Source organism: Aquarana catesbeiana, linkage group LG05 (genome assembly GCF_042186555.1).
Source record: "Aquarana catesbeiana isolate 2022-GZ linkage group LG05, ASM4218655v1, whole genome shotgun sequence".
Lineage (NCBI taxonomy): Eukaryota > Metazoa > Chordata > Amphibia > Anura > Ranidae > Aquarana > Aquarana catesbeiana.
In genome coordinates, this window is record NC_133328.1 from 643,677,684 (window position 1) to 643,687,588 (window position 9,905).

The window sequence follows — 9,905 nt, forward strand, 5'->3', positions numbered from 1 at the left end:
AGAGACAAGTAATTATAGTGCAGGAACATAATAAGGTAACACAGACAGGATATAATACAATAGTAAGGAATATAATAAGGTAACACAGGCAGGATATAATACAATAGTAAGGAATATAATAAGGTAACACAGGCAGGTTATTATATTAATGGGGAAGTCAATATAATGTAACACAGACAGGTTATAATACAATAGTGATCAAAAAAAAAAACCCCACCTGGGTGAGACCAAAATGCTGCTATCCCAAAATAATAGTGACATTGAAAAAATGCTCCCAAGGGCCTGTAGGCAGCTGAAAAATAAGTAAACTAAATCAAATATATATACGTAAAAAAATTTCTTTATTGCGTACAAACATATATGGAACAATACGACACGACACAACAATTCAATACGACATGAGCTCTGGTATCCATGATATTCAAAAAATGAGATGTCAATGTTACATATGCAGATGGCAAGAAATGTGAAGTGTATTTCTCAACACTGGATGATCACTCACTGCAGAGGATAAGGTGTGTCAGTACACAGATACACCGACACACTGACACACCTTTTCCTCTGCAGTGAGTGATCAGTTGCAGGATGGGAATGGCTGCTAGACATTGATGCTCACCCACCCGGATATGTGAGGGATCAAACTTATCTCCTTACATAAATCCTTGATCCTTCAAACTTGGAAATTACACGTGTCCCCCTGTGAACAATGGATCTGTAGGGATTTGACTACATAATTAAGTGGAATACACACATATATGTATATATATATATATATATATATATATATATATATATATATATATATATATATATATATATATGTATATATGAGCTGGAAAATAAATAAATATATATATATATATATATATATATATTTTTTTTTACATTTACATCAAGGTGTCAGCTGTATATTGAGTGCTTTTTACCATTAAGGGCTTTTTTTTGTGGGCTTGTGTGTGCTCCTCTCCGTTTTCATACATCCAGCAGGTGTGATGTGTGATTTTCCGTGGGTCCCTTAGGACCTTCTGCACACTTTCCGGACAGATCACCACCTGGAAACCACCCTGTCCCTATGTTTTTATTTGGCTCTGGTTACACACGATATTTTTTATTTGGAGATGTCTTCATTCCCCCTGAGGAAGATCAGGACAGAATACGATCGGAACGCGTTGGGGTTTGCTGAGCGGTAGCATCCAGTGTTGAGAAATACACTTTGCATTTCTTGCTATCTGCATATGTAACATTGACATCTCAATTTTTTGAATATCATGCGTACCAGAGCTCATATAGTTTTTAATTCATGTTCCATATATATTTAATCTAGTTTTTTTTTTCCAGCTGCCTATAGGCTCTTGGGAGCATTTTTAAAATTTCAATATTACAATAGTAAGGAATATAATAATGTAACACAGGCAGGTTATAATACAATAGTAAGGAATATAATAAGGTAACACAGGCAGGTTATAATACAATAGTAAGGAATATAATAATGTAACACAGGCAGGTTATAATACAATAGTAAGGAGGAATATAATAAGGTAACACAGGCAGGTTATAATACAATAGTAAGGAATATAATAATGTAACACATACAGGTTATAATACAATAGTAAGGAATATAATAATGTAACACATACAGGTTATAATACAATAGTAAGGAGGAATATAATAAGGTAACACAGGCAGGTTATAATACAATAGTAAGGAATATAATAATGTAACACATACAGGTTATAATACAATAGTAAGGAATATAATAATGTAACACAGGCAGGTTATAATAACAGTACGGTATATATTAATGTAACAAGCACGATATAATAGGGCAGAAAGATAATAATGAAACAGGCACATTAGAGTAGAGTATAGAATGATAATAATGTATTAGGTTATAAAAGCAGGTGGATAATAATGTGACAGGCAGTCACATACAATAGTACAGAAATATAACAATGTAACACAAGCAGGTTATAATAATAGCGAAGGAATAAATATGCAATACAGTCCAGTTATAATAGGGCAGAAATATAATAATGTGACACACAGCCACATATAAAGCTCCATTCACACTTTGCGTAGCGGAAATTCGGGTTCACCCCTGCGCTTCGGTGCGGGCGATCTTCACGCAATTCCTGACACGCATAGGGCAGCCCATTCGCTTCAATGGGCCCGCCCTATGCGTGTTTGTCGGCCAAAAGAAGCTCCTCCTCCATTTTGGACAACAAAGCTTCATGTGATTTAGAAAGTTGCGTCTTTGCTGCGTTTTGCAGTGCAATTCTGATGCGCGACAATCACAGCAAAATCGCACCACATTTGGGATTGCCCTTTAGAATGAATGGCACCCAAACACGCATTGCACATTTTGCACCAATTGCCACGTGATTTAGAATCGCGGGCAGAATAGCGGCAATGCCCCCCCCCCACCTGCGATTCCGAATTGCCAAGTGTGAATGTGGCTCAACGGGCTGCCCTATGTGCGTTTGTCGCACAAAAGAAGCTCCTTTTTGGGTGACAGGCTTCACGCAATTTTTTTAAAGTCGCATTCTGCCGGTTCTGTCTCGCAAAATTTGCAACAAAATCACACCGCGTTTAGGGGGGTGTCATTTAGAAGGAATGGCACCCAAACGCCCCATTGCGCGTTTTGCACCGATTGCCAGGCGAATTGGAATTGTGGGCCTGAATCGTGGCAATTCCACCCGTGATTCCAATTTGCCAAGTGTGACTGGGGCCAAATAGTACAGAAATGTAACAATGTAACACAAGCAGTTTATAATGATCGGGAAGGAAGATAAACGTGCAATACAGTTCAGTTATAATAGTACAGGAATATAACAATGTAACACAAGCAGGGTATAATAATACAGGAATATAACAAAGTAACACAAGCAGGGTATAATAGTACAGGAATATAACAATGTAACACAAGTAGGGTATAATAGTACAGGAATATAATAAAGTTACATAAGCAGGGTATAATAGTACAAGAATATAACAAAGTAACACAAGCAGGGTATAATAGTACAAGAATATAACAAAGTAACACAAGCAGGGTATAATAGTACAAGAATATAACAAAGTAACACAAGCAGGGTATAATAGTACCGGAATATAACAATGTAACACAAGCAGGGTATAATAGTACAGGAATATAACAATGTAACACAAGCAGGGTATAATAGTACAGGAATATAACAATGTAGCACAAGCAGGGTATAATAGTACAGGAATATAACAAAGTTACACAAGCAGGGTATAATAGTACAAGAATATAACAAAGTAACACAAGTAGGGTATAATAGTACAAGAATATAACAAAGTAACACAAGCAGGGTATATTAGTACCGGAATATAACAATGTAACACAAGCAGGGTATAATAGTACAAGAATATAACAAAGTAACACAAGCAGGGTATAATAGTACAAGAATATAACAAAGTAACACAAGCAGGGTATAATAGTACAAGAATATAACAAAGTAACACAAGCAGGGTATAATAGTACAGGAATATAACAATGTAACACAAGCAGGGTATAATAGTACAAGAATATAACAAAGTAACACAAGCAGGGTATAATAGTACAGGAATATAACAATGTAGCACAAGCAGGGTATAATAGTACAGGAATATAACAATGTAGCACAAGCAGGGTATAATAGTACAGGAATATAACAATGTAGCACAAGCAGGGTATAATAGTACAGGAATATAACAATGTAGCACAAGCAGGTTAGAATAGGTCAAGAAGATAATACAGTAACCAATATTCAGAGCAGACCTCAAAGCTTGCATCCTAGAAGGTTACATAGCAAATATTTAAATAACATGTAAAGTTCAAATATAGCAAAAAAAAAAAAAAAAAGGAAAAATATACACACCTTTTATGCAACCGTTTTACAAACATATTTTATTGCCTATGGAAAAAACTTAAAGGCACAGAACACAGGTTAACCACTTGAGCTCTGGAAGGTTTTACTGTCTTCATGGCCAGGGCATTTTTTGCTATTCAGCACTACTGTACTTTAACTGGCCACAAATGAAATTGATATCATTCTTTTCACACAAACAGAACTTTCATTTGGTGGTATTTGAGCATCTCTGTTTTTTATTATATAAATGAAAGAGTCTGAAAATGTAAAAAAGAACACAAAATGATATTTTCTGGCTGAAATCTGCTGCCGACCTCATGCTGCGTCCAATCACAGCCAGGGGCATATTTACTGCCAGGCAAACAAGGTGTTTGACTTGAGTGGCCCGTACTGGGATGATATGCAGCTGCAGGCATCATGGGCGTGCGCACAGGGTGTGTCTGGGCACACCCTAATCACCCCGTGTGGTGCAGATTTCCCCTGTTTATACCCCTGATATTTCACCAAAGCCCCATAACAGGGCTCCTAAAAAATATTGCAAAAAAATAAAAATAATTAAATCGTAAAAAATAATAAAAAATAAAAACTACTGACACCATCCACTGCCCTACTGACACCGTCCACTGCTCTACTGACACCATCCACTGTTCTACTGACACCATCCACTGCTCTACTGACACCATCCACTGCCCTACTGACACCGTCCTCTGCTCTACTGACACCGTCCTCTGCTCTACTGACACCGTCCACTGCTCTACTGACACCGTCCACTGCTCTACTGACACCATCCACTGCCCTACTGACACCGTCCACTGCCCTACTGACACCGTCCACTGCTCTACTGACACCATCCACTGCTCTACTGACACCGTTCACTGCTCTACTGACACCATCCACTGCTCTACTGACACCATCCACTGCTCTACTGACACCGTCCACTGCCCTACTGACACCGTCCACTGCTCTACTGACACCATCCACTGCTCTACTGACACCATCCACTGCTCTACTGACACCGTCCACTGCCCTACTGACACCGTCCAATGCTCTACTGACACCATCCACTGCTCTACTGACACCGTCCACTGCCCTACTGACACCGTCCACTGCTCTACTGACACCATCCACTGCCCTACTGACACCGTACACTGCTCTACTGACACCGTCCACTGCTCTACTGACACCATCCACTGCTCTACTGACACCGTCCACTGCCCTACTGACACCATCCACTGCTCTACTGACACAGTCCACTGCTCTACTGACACCATCCACTGCCCTACTGACACCGTCCACTGCTCTACTGACACCGTCCACTGCTCTACTGACACCATCCACTGCTCTACTGACACCATCCACTGCCCTACTGACACCATCCACTGCTCTACTGACACCGTCCTCTGCTCTACTGACACCGTCCACTGCTCTACTGACACCATCCACTGCCCTACTGACACCGTCCACTGCTCTACTGACACCATCCACTGCCCTACTGACACGGTCCACTGCTCTACTGACACCGTCCACTGCTCTACTGACACCATCCACTGCTCTACTGACACCATCCACTGCCCTACTGACACCATCCACTGCTCTACTGACACAGTCCACTGCTCTACTGACACCATCCACTGCCCTACTGACACCGTCCACTGCTCTACTGACACCGTCCACTGCTCTACTGACACCATCCACTGCCCTACTGACACCATCCACTGCTCTACTGACACCGTCCTCTGCTCTACTGACACCGTCCACTGCTCTACTGACACCGTCCACTGCCCTACTGACACTGTCCACTGCTCTACTGACACTGTCCACTGCTCTACTGACACCATCCACTGCCCTACTGACACCGTCCTCTGCTCTACTGACACCGTCCTCTGCTCTACTGACACCGTCTACTGCCCTACTGACACCGTACTCTGCTCTACTGACACCGTCCTCTGCTCTGCTGACACCGTCCACTGCCCTACTGACACCATCCACTGTCCTACTGACACCGTCCTCTGCTCTACTGACACCGTCCACTGCCCTACTGACCAGGGGCGTTGCTAGGTGGGAAAAAGACCAGGGGCTTCAGCCCGAAGTCCGAGCCCAGCATCGGGGAGGTTTGTGGAGGGGGGTAGGCTCACTTGATGGTTGCTGCCTGGCTTACCAGTGCCCATCAATGCTGACCACTAAACTGACCTACCTGACACACACTGACCATTTCACTGACCTACCTGACACACACTGACCATTACACTGACCTACCTGACCCACACTGACCTACCTGACCATTACACTGACCTACCTGACCCACACTGACCTACCTGACCATTACACTGACCTACCTGACCCACACTGACCTACCTGACCATTACACTGACCTACCTGACACACATTGACCTACCTGACCATTACACCGACCTACCTGACCAGTACACTGACCTACCTGACACACACTGATCTACCTGACCATTACACCGACCTACCTGACCAGTACACTGACCTACCTGACACACACTGACCTACCTGACACACACTGACCTACTTGACACACACTGACCATTACATTCACCTTCCTGACTTTTTCACGTCATAATTCAGCTGTTCTCCTCCTGAAGCTCAGCCTTACCTGTAGTGTGCAGTGCGCCCATCCTATTCATGGCCAGTCAGAGACAGCAGGCAGCCAGAGCCAGGACAGGAGAGCAGCCCGCCCATTTACACAGAGCGAGCGCCAAGTGGAGATCTCATAGTGCTCGGCGCGGCCGCATTGTAATTTCCCGCCTCCTGGAGCCTGCAGCGCCTATGATGGACATCACACGTCCCGTGGTCCCGGCATTGTACCAGTGTCACGTCCATCATAGGCGCTGCAGGCTCCAGGAGGCGGGACTTGTTATGTCACTCGGCTGCGCTCGGAGTCGGATTGGTCCCCGCTGGCTACCGCTGAGTGGCTGCTCGGGGCTCGGGGCTAATAATAGAATTATGAATGCTCAAGACCCAGGGCTTTTTGGTGTCCCACTCGGGGCTTTAGCCCCCTCAGTCCCCCCCCCCCTCCTAACGCCACTGAAATGCACCCACACTTTTCACATATTTAGTTGTAAAAAATGTTGAAAACCATTTATCATTTTCCTTCCCCTTCACAATTATGTGACACTTTGTGTTGGTCTATCACATAAAATCCCAATAAAATACATTTACGTCTTTGGTTGTAACATGACAAAATGTGGAAAATTTTAGGGGGTATGAATACTTTTTCAAGGCACTTTATGTGTTTATTTTAGGATGTATTTTTGCATTTTCTTTACCAAAAGGATCATTCTGTATTTGTTTTTAATAGGTATAACCTGCTTTTAACCTGTGTTCTGTGCCTTTATTTTTCTATTTGTCATAAAATACATTTGTCAAACTGTTGGTTGCATGAGAAGCATGTCTAATTTTCCTTTGTTTTTCCTACATTTGAATTTGCATGGTAGCTCTGTGAAGGAGACATTTAGACACGTAGATAATAATGTATGACAGGCAGGTTATAATAATAGGGAAGGAAGATGATCATATAACAGACAGGTTATAATAGTACAGGAATATAAGAATGTAATACAGGTCAGGTCTAATAAAAGGGTAGGAATATAAATTTGTACCACAGGCAGGTGATACACTGAGCAAAAATATAAATTCAACACTTTTGTGTTTGCCCCTATTTATCATGAGCTGAACTCAAAGATCTACGACTTTTTCTATGTACACAAAAGGCCGATTTCTCTCAAATATTCTTTACAAATCCGTCCTAAATCTGTGTTGGTGAGCACCTCTCCTTTGCCAAGATAATCTGTCCACCTCACAGGTGTGGCATACCAAGATGCTGATTAGACAGCATTAGGGCTGTCTTTAATATTGATTGGAGCCTGGGCAAAACTTTTCTTGGGGCCCGCCCCCATGCAGTTTTGCTCTCCACCTGCTCTGAGAGTGAGACATACAATAAATAGCAGCTAGACTCAAAATCAGTTACTGTATCAGATCAGACAGCTATTGCGATTGGTTGCCAGAGGTTACAGTATATCATTACCGCTCACTGACTGGTTGCTAGAGGTTACAGCACACATTACGGCTCACTGATTAGTTGCTAGAGGTTACAGCACAAGATTTCTGCTTGTTGATTGGTTGCTAGAGATTACTGTGGATATGACCTCAGGGGGGCATGATATACATATCAATGCAGCCGCCAGCCGCTATTTACATATGAATGCTGCTGCTATTTACATATGAATGCCGGTAATTTACATGTAAACACAGGGTCTGCAGGTGAGTCATCTGTACACAACAATAGGGCAGAGCTGGGCAGCATTAGTAGCAACACTTCACACTGAGATATCGGGACACAGCACAGGACTAAAAACTCAAGGGACGAGGGAATTTAAACCAGAATAGTTGGCAAGTATGAGGCAGTTGCTTTGGGCCCCACAACAATGACGGGGCCCAGGGCAGCTGCCCCTTTTGCCTTGCCTTAAATACGGCCCTGGACAGCATGATTATTGCACAGGTGTGCCTTAGGCTGGCCACAGTAAAAGGCCGCTCTGAAATGTGCAGTTTTATCACACAGCACAAGGCCACAGGTGTCGCAAGTTTTGAGGGAACGTGCAATTGGCATGCTGACTGCAGGAATGTCCACCAGAGCTGAATTAAATGTTCATTTCTCTACCATAAGCCGTCTCCAAAGGCGCTTAAGAGAATTATGGCAGTGCATCCAACCGGCCTCACAACCGCAGACCACGTGTAACCGCACCAGCCCAGGACCTCCACATCCAGCATCTTCACCTCCCAAGATCGTCTGAGACCAGCCACCCGCACAGCTGCTGCAACAATCGGTTTGCATAACTGAAGAATTTCTGCATAAACTGTCTGAAACCGTCTCAGGGAAGCTCATCTGCATGCTGCACTGCTGCTCATCCTGCCAATATCCACCAACTTCGCACAGCCATTGAAGAGGAATGGACCAACATTCCACAGGCCACAATCAACAACCCGATCAACTCTATGCGGAGGAGATGTGCTTCATTGCGTGATGCAAATGGTGGTCACACCAGATGCTGACTGGTTTTCGGACCCCCTGGACCCCCCCCCCAATACAGTAAAACTGCACATTTTAGAGCAGCCTTATACCCTGTACACACGGGCAGACTTTTCGGCAACAAAGGTCCGACAGTCTTTCCGACGGACTTTCGATGGACTTCCAACGGACTTTCGAACGAACAGACTTGCCTACACACGATCACACCAAAGTCCAATGGATTTGTACGTGATGACGCACGACCGGACTAAAATAAGGAAGTTGATATCCAGTAGCCAATAGCTGCCCTTGCGTCGGTTTTGGTCCGTCAGGCTAGCATACAGACGAGCGGATTTTTCGACCGGACTCGAGTCCGTTGGACAAATTTGAAACATGTTCCAAATCTAAAGTCCGTCAGATTTTCACACAAAAAAGTCAGCTGCAGGTACGATGGAGCCCACACACATTTGGATTGTCCAACGGATGCGTCCTGTCGGACCAGTCCGGTCGAAAAGTCTGCTCGTGTGTACGCGGCATAAGGCACACCTGTGCAATAATTATGCTTTCTAATCAGTAGGGGTTCTGAAATTAATCGCTGCATCGATGCATCGCGATTCGGGTGTCCCCGATGCAGCATCGATGCATGCGACTGTAAAAATCGATTGCCGGTGACATTTCCTCCCGGGAGGGAGAGCGCACCGAGCGCATCCTCTGTTGTGTACAATCTGTGCCGCTCATGTGACTGCCCAGCCCGCCTCTCTCCTCTCACTTCCAGCTTTCCTCTCACGTCTCTCCTGATGTCAGCAGAGAATTCTCAGCCCCGCCCGCTGACTGACGCTATCAAATCAGAAAAGAGACGGGCGGGGCGGAGAATTCCACGCTGATGTCAGGAGAGACGTGAGAGCAGAGGGGCGGGCCGGGCAATTACATCGGGCGAGCGATCGCGGGCACGAGAGGCAGAACAGGGACGTGTGTGTGTGTGTGTAAACACACAAATCCCTGTT